Raw genomic sequence first — 11420 nt, 5'->3', positions numbered from 1 at the left:
TATCAGTGTACATCCTCTGGTCTAGCCAGACTTGCAAGGTCGAATTCGAGTCATGGTAGTGGGAGCGGGGAGGAAACATTTAGGAATTAGAGGAAAGTTGTATTGAAAACAAACAAATTTTTTTAAAAAAAGAAAGAAAAGCCAATAAATAGTTCCAGGTCTGTATATTGACCTTTATGAATGTTTTCTGATCAAGTCTGATGAGGTGCCACACCTGGGACTTCATTGCTCTGCTCCCCTTGCTGCTCTGTTGCACGCCCTTTGTGTTTCTCCCCATGTGGTAGGGTGAGATCGGGCACAATTCCCGCACTGTGTCATATAATTCGCACTTTGGTAGCTATATGATCGTTTGTCGATTTGAGGATTAAAAGTGTTGTAGTATTAAGTGTGTGTGGGGGGGGCAGCCCCCCACCGTTAACCATGGGGTTCAATAAGCACAATTATATGGTTGAGATATATAAATATTATATTAAAGTCATCGAGAGCATGAGTGATAGAAGAGAGTCAAACAATGGAGTCAGCCACATTTCATGGTAGCATTGCTCACCTCAGCCCAGCTTGGTGGTCCATGTGGAGAGAAAGGGAAGGGAAAAGGGACAAGGGAGAGAGGGGAGGGGGAGAGGCCAGCGAGAGGAGGAGAGGAGGAGGAGCAGGGAGGGGGCAGCAAGAGAGAGATCTCTATTGCTAACCCAGGCCTATGTACCTTTTGGGGGCATGCAAGCCCACTAATTACAGGTAAAGACATGCATCACAGAAAGGGGTTGCACTATAGGTTATACAGCAATGAGAGGGGGTGGTCTAGGGACATACACACAACAGGAAGAGGAGGGATTGGGGGTATACATGTGACAAGATGGGCGGATCCTAGAATTAGGGTGGCAGCTTAACTTTGGATGTCACAGAGCCAGTTTGACTTGTTCCTGGCTCAACTGATAGAGACCACACCAGTAGGGTGTGAACTCCACCTACAGGAGCCTGTCTATTGTCCCCAGCAGCAGGGAGTAGGCCCACCCCTGTGGTGGGGTTTGACCTCCCCCCACAGAGTGCAGGGGTGGAGTCTAGCTTGTCAATCAGATCATAGCCAATGAGGCCTCTGTATGAGTGTGGCCTTCTCCTGAGAATTCTGGGAAATCCAGTACTTCCTCCTTGGAGGTAGGAGTCTCTCTGCTCATGCCCTGGGAGACATAGCAGCTGACAAGACACATGGGCCCACCCTGATGCAGAAACCCCTGCCAGTGCTGAGATGTTTCCAATAACACTGGATCCAAAGACTTTCTACCCACTGCCCTGTGATCTTCTACGTTTGGTGTCATTGCATATGTTTCGTGAAGAGGACTTTATATATTGGTATTGGACATATAGGCTAATATAAGACTTATGGACTTGATCTGAACTGGGCTGGGATGTTTTCTCAATGTTCAATTGCTCTTGTATATAAATCTCTTTCTTACACACATATGCGTGTCAATGGATTTGTTTGTCTAGTCTACCCAGACTAAGTCTACCCAGACTAACACACACACATCATACAATTCAGTGGTTCAATCACATCGAGAAACGTTGTACAATCATCACCGCAATCAGTTTTAAAACATTTTCTTCATTCTTGTACTCATCATCATTAGCTCCCTATTTCTCTCCAACCTCTCCAGCCCTACCCCCAGTGAGCCATTAATTCAGCTATTGTCTCTATAGAATTACCTATTCTGGATTTCATATGCAGAAAAACATTTAAAAAAAACAAACCAAAAATACCCCAAAAGCCTAACAACAATAACAAAGTAAAACAGATTAAATAAAACCTCAATCAAAATGAAAGCAGAAAATACTGAAAGTTATAACAAATTTAAAATGGATCATAGGGGAGATAAAATGATAAAGTGCTAAATTTTAACCTAACTGCATCTGTGACAATCCACTTTTCCATGCAGGCTACGTGTGAGCAAGGCCATTCGGAACGAGTTCATCCTTGAATATTTCTCTCTTACTCTTTAAAAAAATGAATCAAAAGGGAGATCAAATGAGAAAAATGTTACATTTTAACTTAACTGTGTCTGCCATAATTGACTTTGCAATGATCTCTGTCTGATACCAAGGCTATTCAAATCCTTCATCTATTGATCAGATTCATTGGAGGTTTAATCCATGTGTGGACCGTGTAAATGGACTTGGGGCTTCCACTGGCCTCCATGGTTTTCTGCAAACCAGGTGTTCACTATGTAAGCCATCTTTTGGATTTGGATTTTATTATTTACAATCATTGGATCACACAGGGTGGAAGGCTTCTTCTATGGGGACTTGGTAGATACCTAATAATGCATACCCATTTTTAGGGTTCTGGGAAAATGTCTATTCCATAAGAAAGCCTTCCTTGGCCTGTCAACTACTTTGAGCACCATCTGTGCTCTTCCGCCCACAATTACAAACTTCCTGATGTCAGGGGCTGTCCCAGTCTTGTTCCCCAGTATGTCCTCAGGGCCTAGCACAGTCCTCAGCACACAGTAGATGCCCATTTATGGAATTAAAAGAGTTTGTGGACAGCAAACTCAGTACGCATTACTCAGGACTTTCCCCTCTGCACGGAGCTCAGGTGCCCAGTTGTAGAGATGAAGACAACCATTTCTTGACAAAGCACAACTCGTGGAAAAGAGCCGTGAGAAACACTGGAGCAGGCACTATTGATTAAGTATCTACTGAGTGTCAGACAAGAGGATTGGAGGCCTAGTGGGTTATGCTGTGGTTGCAGACCACAAAGCCAGCAGTTCGAATCCAACAGTCGCTCCACAACAGAAAGATGAGGCTTTCTGCTCCCCTACAGATTTGCAGCCTCAGAAACACACAAGGGCAGTTCTACTCTGTCCTGTAGGATCGCTGTGAGTCGGAATTGCCTTGCTGGCTGGGCGTTTGGTTGTCAGGTTTGGGTTAGTTTGCTTTCTCAGTACCATCCACTATCCTCGGCACTACAGGGGCAGCAAAGATGACTGAACCTGCTCTTTCCTGAAAACCCAACACCAGGTCGGTATTCAAGAGGGACCATGTTTGGACAGCTTCAGCCAAAGGTATCTAGTGACTCATTTGTTAGAAACACCAAGTGTTCCCTTCCTCTGGACTCACACCCCCTGCATAGTGTTTTAGGATAAAAAGGAAGAATTGCACCCTACTAAGAATAAACACTAAAATTACCTGCAAGCAGACTTTTTATGGGCAAGCGACCAGGTGATGGCAAATTGTCTAACAAAGAGGTTAAGATTAGCCCTCGGGGGCTTGAGGACAAGACATCAATTCCAGATAATTTCTGGATTTTCTCATGCTTTTTCCCCCAGCCCTGCTGTGTGCTGGGTACCATTCCATGTGTTGATGCCTATGGCTAATGGGAGGCTGCTCCCAAAAGTTCATGAAAAATGTTATCATCTCTTCATTCTATTTTTCCACAGATGAAGCCCCCTCCTATGACAGATACTTGTGTGTTTTTGTTTTTTACTTTAGTTCATTTTAATTAACACAAAATTAAATAGACATCTGTGGCTAAGGGCGGCCCTGCTCGACGGGGCAGCTCTGTCCTCCCAAGACATTGGTGGCTCCGTGGCAGAGTGACTACATTGCACATGGGAGATCTGGCATCAGTTCTTGGTCAGTGCCTCTCAGGGGCCACCCCCTGCCTCGGTGAGTGTGTGTTGCTCATAAGCCTGAACAGGCTTCAGCAGAACTTCCAGACTCAGAGAACTCAGAAGAGAGACCTGATGATCCACAGTCAACTCTTGTGGCCTTACTCTTGGGGAAGAGTGCTGAGCACCGAGGAGTTCTAAGAACAAATTCTTGCTAAATTCATTTCCTGGCTCAACACAGACAGCAGCACAACACAAAGCCTGGAGCCCTGGGAATCTTAAGTGAATGATGCTCGCCTACCAGGATGGCAGCTGCCGCAGGGCCAGCAGAGCGTGCAGCACAGAGACCATGGGACAGAGCAGTGGGAGTTCTGGCCCACAGAATAGAGCTGAGTGCCTACAGTCCAAAAGCTGCAGAGCCCTTTGGGCAGTTATCATCACTAAAAGAGCTTTGTACCACTTGCCCAAGCAGAACAGAGGCCAAGAACCATGTGGCTGAAAGGCTGGGGACCAGAGAGGAATTGGGTCTGTCCGCCGGGCTGCGAAAAAGCACTGTGGACAAAAGGGCTGGGTCCTTTAAATGTTGTAACCTGTTAACTTCCCTAAGCAACCCCCTATCTGTGAGTATTGTCGATAAGTTCTGTGTGGCCATCACAATTTGCCAAACCCAGCAGAGAAGCAGAGTCCCTCTGGAGGGAAGGTTGGGGTTCTATTCGAGGAAGCAGGCTGGAGGGGGAGGGGGCGGGGCCTCCTTCTTGGGGAATTCGCCTTGGCTGAGGTGGAGTTGGATTCTCTTTCCCTCTTGAGTAGCCAGTAGAGGTCCGATGTGGTGCCCACGCCATTCCTGCAGGTTGCACTGTGGATTCCAGGGAAGGAGCTAATAGCTCCCCTGGTGCAAAAACAAACAAACAAACAGCACTTAGGGCCCAGATAAGGGCAGATTTCAGCCCAGGCCAAGTTCTTACCATCTTCCCAAGGCCTTCCTGCAATTTCCTGGAGTCCACTTCTGGTATCTCAAAAGAGGTTCCCAGTTCCAGGATACACCCAAGTCTGAGGAGGTCAGAGCCCATTGCAATGCAGTAGGCTGGGTGGGAGCAGCCATGTTTCTAAGCGCTAATTAGAAGCATTCACTGAGCTTTCCTGTGAACCCATGAACTTGCCCTTCCCTTCTCTAAGCGTGGGAAACGCCCTCATGGAGATTTTCTCTTTACACTGCTGTAAATGTTGCAAGAGAGGAGCCTGAGCTGAAGAAGCCCCTCCACAGGGGTCCTGCCGCCACAGCTTGGCATCCGGCTCTGCCCACCAGTCCAGGGGGTTCTCCCTCGGGGAACTGCGAGAAGGGGTCACAGAAGCCCTATCAGTCTCAGAGAGAAGCGTCTGTGGGTTCTGGGAGGCAGAAAGCGGAAGAGATAAGGGACGAGAGCCTGTTAAAGAATGCTCTTCAGTGTCTCCCAAGGCCCCAGCATAACCCAAATAGGGACTTTGAAACAGATGAAGGTCAAGTTGCAAGATAGGAGTGGGGGTTGCAAGATAGGAGTGGAAGGGAGAGGATTGGCAAAGTCCAGTGGTTGTGTTAAGTTGTCTCCACATTAGGCTCTCAGTGAGTTTCAAAGGGAGCTTGGGAGAGGCCCTGAATAGCTTCCTTCAGGGTGAGGTAGGCATAGAGTGGGAAGGCACCTGGATACCCAAGCCCATTACAGATGGCCCACCAAGGTGACATCGGTCCTTAATCAGATGAGGAGGTCGAAGTGTTTGGGGTTAATATTCTATGTTGTGTCATCGACAGTAGAATCCAGTCCCACTTCCTATGCCCATACCTCGCCCACCTGTCCAGCACCAACAGATTAATTGGCATAATTCAAAAAACACCCCCAAGCTCTTTAAAGCCCTGTCAGGAAAAAGATAGCCCTTCCCTCTCCTCTGAGGTCAGCCCTTTCTTCCTCTCCTCTGAGCCTTCAGTCAGGTCCCTTCTCACCACCCCTCCCTCCCCCTCTTCCTCACTGACGCTGCCTCCCCCTCCACCCCATGCAGGTGACTTCTGCTTCCCTCTATGGGAGTCACCGGTGATCGTGCACTTGTGAAACTTAGCGATGAATCAGGAATACCGAAGAAGAACCGATGTGTCTGAATGGTGGTGCTGGCAAAGAATATTGACAATACCATGGCTTGCTGAAAGGGCAAGTAAACCTGTCTTGGGAGAAGTACAACCGCGTGCCCCTTAGAGGCAAGGATGGCAAGACTTCATTTGGACCTGTTCTTAGGAGAGATCAGTCCCCAGAGAAGGACATCATCGGGCTTGGTATAGTGGAGGGGCATCCAAAAAAAAAAAAGAGGAAGCCCCTCAAGGAGATGGATTGACACAGTGGCTGTAACAATGGGCTGAAGCGCAAGAACCGTTGTGACGATGGCACAGGAGCGTGCAGGTTTCCTTCTGTTGTCACCGTGGGTCAGAACTGACTAGATGGCACCTCATAACACTCCCCACAACAAACTAAACGGAGACGACGGGGGACTTACTTCACGCAGTCTCTGGGTGACTCCTCTTTGGCTTCTGAAGGCAGTGGTCCTCTCACTTTCTCTGCCCCCCTTCTTTTTCTTACGCATGAAGACGTCAAGGGCCCTTCAGCCTGCACTACCCTTGGGAGCTCATCCTGAACCTCTGCTCCCCTCTGCTGGACCTAGACACTTGTCCTGTACGATGATGCAGGACCACGCCATGCTCTCCCCCCAGCCCTCACCCTCCACCTACCCCAGATGCTTAGCTTCCTGGCTTTCACTTCCAAATCTTCATCCCTGACCCAAATCTACATTCTGAGTCCGTTTCTCCCGCTTCCTCCTTGAAAGCACAGCCCAGCTTATTAACCAAAAAAGCCAGTTTCTAGTGAGACACAGATTTGCATTTTCCCCTTTCCATTCAAGTAAGATACATAGGCCACATGGTCTGGGGAAGATGGTGACAGTATTGGTCCTGGCTTACCAGCATATGCCATCCTCTGGGCCACAGGGTTTGGTATGGAGGCAGGCAAGACGTGGTACGGCTTGAACCAGAGCAAGAGAAGAGGGTTTGTTTTCTAAGGGGAAAGGCCTGCTTCATCTACCGTGATCAACTCCTTGGCCAGCGCCTCTCTCCTGACAGAGGTAAATATGGCCGCACCAGCGTGCCTGTTCCCAGGACATTCTTGTCACCTCCGTCATGCAACCATGAGAAGTCAACCTTAGGATGAGACAGACACTATTGTGAGAGAGAAAACAGCATCTTTGACGGCACCATCCAACTTCTGGAACAAGTCTTTCCTGAAGGCCACTTCACCCCTGGGCTTGTCAAGAAATTCCGTTTCTATTTTAAGATGCTTGAAATGGATTTCCTATTTGTTGGAATAAACAGCAGCCCAGATGGCATATTTTGTAGCAACTCCCCCAAACTCATGGCTATTGAGTCAATTCTGATGCATAGTTACCCTTTAAAGGGTGTCTGGGGCCGTAAATCTGTATGGGAGCAGACAGCCCCACCTTTCTCCCAAAGAGCTGCTGCTGGTGGGTTGGAACCGCCAACCTTTGTGTAGCAATTCAAGGCTTACTCAGCACTACCAGGGCTCCTTATTACTATAATAAGTTCTATTATTATTATTTTACTATGTTAATATTACTATATTATTAGTATTATAATAATAACAGCTCTCAATAAATACCTGTTGAATAGAACTGGATCCCTAAAAATATATTAATTATGCATTGGCCTTCGGGTAATATAATATCTCAATCCAGCTGAACCACACATATCTAAGAAAGCATTTTAGCTCTGACTCAAATGACGAGACTACATATTTTAGACCTTTCCAAGAATAGTAGGGCATTGTGAAGAGTGTCAAGTCACACCAGGGAGACGGCTAACCACTGACTACATATGAGCCGGGCCCCTTTGCTATTTCAATTTCCTTGCTTCTAAAAGCAGGTGATAAGACTTGCACTGTCTTCCGCTGCCCTTAGGTCATGAAAAACTTGGGAAATCGGAGGCGAGGCTTTGTGTTTTCACGGCAAGCACAGATGCTATCTGGGCAAAGCTGACTTTAGTGATAATCTCCTCCTCATCTTTGCAGGGCCAATTTCTTACCCAGTAGCTTGTGAAAAGAAGCCTTGGGTTTGGCTTCGGACATTTTGCAAGCTTCTGTCGAGGGGTCCAAAGCACACGTCAATCTTTCCTTCAGCTCATTAAACCCACCGAAAACTTTTCAAGCTATGATAAAAATCTATAAGACTGCATTAGAGACTTTCATATAGACTGGTACATCACAACCGACTTCTTAGGTTCGTTGCAAGTAATTTGTTAGTCTCAACTGTCAAAGTACCATGTTGAGTACAGAGAACATGTGCGATTTGCCCAGTGAGTATCCATTCTCCTATGGCAGCAGCGCTTCCGTCTTCCTTTTGGGAGCATCTGACACACACTCTGAGTGCATATGGTTCCAATGAGGATGCTAACTCCACATTTTCCTCCTCCCAGGCCCCCTGTGGGGGGGCTGAGAGAGAGAAGGGGGGGGGAAGGAATACAGTTTTAAACAATTGGCATATCCCACTGACCTGCACGCAGTGGTTGATGTTCAGGGCCCAGGGGCAGTGATTCCAGATTAATCTGATGAGTCTTAATCCCAAAATGTTTTCTGGAACTGCTCATAAAGGAGGATGCTTCTTACACGGAGGATGCTAGATTTAAAGATATAAGCTGTCAGCAGCTATTTGTCCCTTATGAAGAGACACTGTCTGAAAACGATGCCAAGACCAAAGGCAGACCAAGAGACCATTACGTACCAAAGTCCCAATGACGCCATTCAAGCCCCAGGATGCAGCCGGCACCGGGGCCTGGGCATTCTGTTACTGCACAAGCCAATGAATCTCACCTTAGCTCTGGTCCATTTGAGCAAGGTTTTTATTTCGAAGAATAATCTTGAGTTTGCATTTTTTGGTAAAATCAAATCAAAGCAAGATGACACCACATGCCTCACTTCTTTGCATTCTCCCGTGCTTTCCTGAGTGGGAGAGGGTGGGGTGGAGGACGGGCCAACACCAGCGATGCCCTGCAGCCCAAAGGAGAGACTATCAGTTAGTGTGTCTTCTTTGTGACCACGCCTGCCATCCCAAGATAAAGACCAAAATCCTCTTTCCTCTGTTATTCCTTCTGTGCCTTCTAGCAGTAAAACTTCCAGACTCTGCAAATGGCTTTTATCAGCACCACACATCTCTAACTCGTGGCTTTTATGTTTCCCAAGGCACTTTCACAAGCACATTTGCATTTGCACAGCCCTAAGCAGACAACAGCGATGAGGATACCGCTTGACTGGTGGGAAAACTCAACCTGAGAAAGGTGAAGGGAGGCGCGCCGCCACAGGGCAGGAGAAAGCCGGGTCTGCTCATACTAGCCGGCTCCTTTCCTTCTCCCGAGAGGGCAAGATGAAGTCATAAATAGGAAAGCACTTTGGAAATTAAGAGACTCGATTGATGCCAGATGTATTATTATAAAGCCCAAGCTAAGTACAGGGCGACCTTGTTATCAACCCCCAGAGGTGAGGATGCTTACAGATCGGGCCTGTTTAATCTCCTGGTGACCTGGGGAGCATATCTGGGGCTTTTCTCGGCAGGGTTAAGGCTCGCGTGTTCCTGACATGCCTCTCTCCCAAGGGGATCCATCAGGAAGAAAAGAGTGACGGCCCTTCATTCTTGGAAACTATCACCCAACTCAAAAAAAAAAGAAAAGAAAATATCACCCAACTCAGGGCAGTCCAGACGTCAGAGGGTAATGGCGTCAATGTCAGGATTCAAAATTTATAGATAGTGAGGACATGTGTGAAGGTTTGTTTAGGGAAATGGATTCATCATGTGCGCGACATACGACAGCAGATAAAACACCCTGACAACATTACACGCTTGGGGAGGGCGTGTGTGCAAGAGCCCATTCTTTTGAAAGCATACTGTTATGACACTTTAAAAATTCCAGAATGAACGCTGAGCAGACCCAGAGTCTAATGGGATACCGGCACATGCAGCTGTACAGGACCATGAAGAATTATCCATTCTGCATCACAAACTGCAGTGTTTTTCTTCTTCCTCTCAAATCCTTGGTGTTCAGGACAGGAGCACAGGAAGCAAATCTGGGTTGGTTTAGAAGAGTGTAATACAAAAGTCACCGTAAACGCTCACTTTTTGTTTAACGTTGAAAACCATTCAAATACGCTAAAGTTTAAATATGTTTAAAACAGCAAATTTTTCAACCTGAGGGTCCAGGGCACTATAAACTCTTCTCTTGCACTGACCAACACACATCCTTTGCCAGAATAAATCGTGCATCGTGAGATTTGTTTGTTTGACTTCTATGTATACAAAATTTTACAAATTGCAATGTCCCTGGATGACCAAACCTACTCTCAGAAAGAGAATGGTAGATTTGTTACAAGTAATTTGATGAGCTTTATGAGGTCAAGGACATCATCCACCTGGACATGATTACTTAAAAACAGATGAATGATTTTTAAAACAAAAACATCTCCTAAGGAATGTTAGTTTGCCAAATGTACTTCTTTTATTGTACCTGGGGAGGCATGCGCGTTTTGGGTCAGAGCAGAATTGCTCATGATAACGAGAGAGAGGCTGAGCGCGGTCCTCCGCCTTGGCTTCTCCCCATCCCTTGCACTCAGGTTTCTGACTTCATCCAACCATCAATTGAAAAAGACATCTAATTAGTCACCTTCCAGGGTGCCAAAGTGTTAGTCTGCCTATAGTATCCAAGGGAATTTTTCCAGCCCTTGTTAGAACTAAAGAGAGGAGGGGAAGCCTGAGGAGGAGTGAAGGGTGGAAAGTGTGGAGATCCATTGAGTCTAGGTAAAATGGAGGGTCAGCAAAACTCACCGTGGTGGGGTCGCTTCAGAATGGTGACAACTATATACCTGCTCTTTTATGTGAACTTTGTCCTGCTGTGCTAATAAGATCTTCCTCTCTTGCTTCCGCACTATTTCCTCAGTATAATCTCTCACGGTCATAAGTAATTTGTGAATGAGAGGTGAGTTTGTGTGTGTGAGCATATGTAATTCAAGAAAGGCCCTGAGCTTCCTATTTGGGTGCCATGGACTAAAGGAAGACCAACACAAGCTGAAGAAATCCACTGGGGAAGGAATCTATAAGAACAGAAGCTCCATCAGGAATTCAGAGATGTTTGGGAACAGTGGTTACGTGTTGGGCTGCTAACTGCAAGATCAGCAGTTCAAAACCACAAGCCGCTCCATGGGAGAAAGATAGGGCTTTTTTTTATTCCTGCAAAGAGTTAGTCTCAGAAGCCCACAGGGGCAGAACTACCTTGTCCTATAAGGTCATGACTGGATAGCAGCAAGTGGTAGTGTTTGTTTTCGTGGAATATCCCTAGGGCAAAGAGCTGGGAGTTTGTTTCAATTTCACTAGCTCCTAAAGGAAAGGGAAGTCCCAGCTAACCTCTAGGCTACATACAGAGAAGTAAAGAAACACAATCTGCAGAGACAGAAAGGGTTGAGCAGACAGAAAGACATGTTCCTTCTTTTTACTAAGTCAGCTAAGCTGTGGCAATAAGCACACAGGTTTTACTATTGTTCAAAAACAAGAGGAGTTTATTTCTCATTCATCCACTGTCTGAAGGAGATATTCTTGGTCTGCAGGTATCTCTACTCCATGAGATGACTCAGAAACCCAGGGTCCTTCCATCTGTGGCCACATTATCCCCAGGGTCGAGGGCTTCATTACTGACTCTATCTCACCAGCAGCAAAGGAAACAGGAATCAGGAGAGGACATAGCAACGG

General features: G+C 46.6%; 1 long non-coding RNA gene across 2 annotated transcripts; it reads right to left on the bottom strand.

Moving 5' to 3' along the window:
* Positions 1-2813: 2813 nt before the first annotated feature.
* On the bottom strand, positions 2814-10878 carry LOC123521814. Of its 2 annotated transcripts, XR_006680153.1 has the most exons (5): positions 9632-10878; positions 8501-8677; positions 8184-8306; positions 6583-6819; positions 2814-4494 (listed from the first exon to the last, which is right to left on the bottom strand). It is a non-coding gene; the product is annotated as an uncharacterized LOC123521814 (long non-coding RNA). The 2 variants fall into 2 exon arrangements; XR_006680152.1 differs by having other exon boundaries at positions 8501-10878.
* Positions 10879-11420: the final 542 nt, after the last annotated feature.

Source organism: Echinops telfairi, unplaced genomic scaffold, assembly GCF_000313985.2.
Source record: "Echinops telfairi isolate 266 unplaced genomic scaffold, ASM31398v2 ScPeMD7_70;HRSCAF=299, whole genome shotgun sequence".
Taxonomy (NCBI): Eukaryota; Metazoa; Chordata; class Mammalia; order Afrosoricida; family Tenrecidae; genus Echinops; species Echinops telfairi.
Note: the sequence above shows the minus strand (reverse complement) of the source record. Positions and strands in the feature narration are given on the sequence as shown.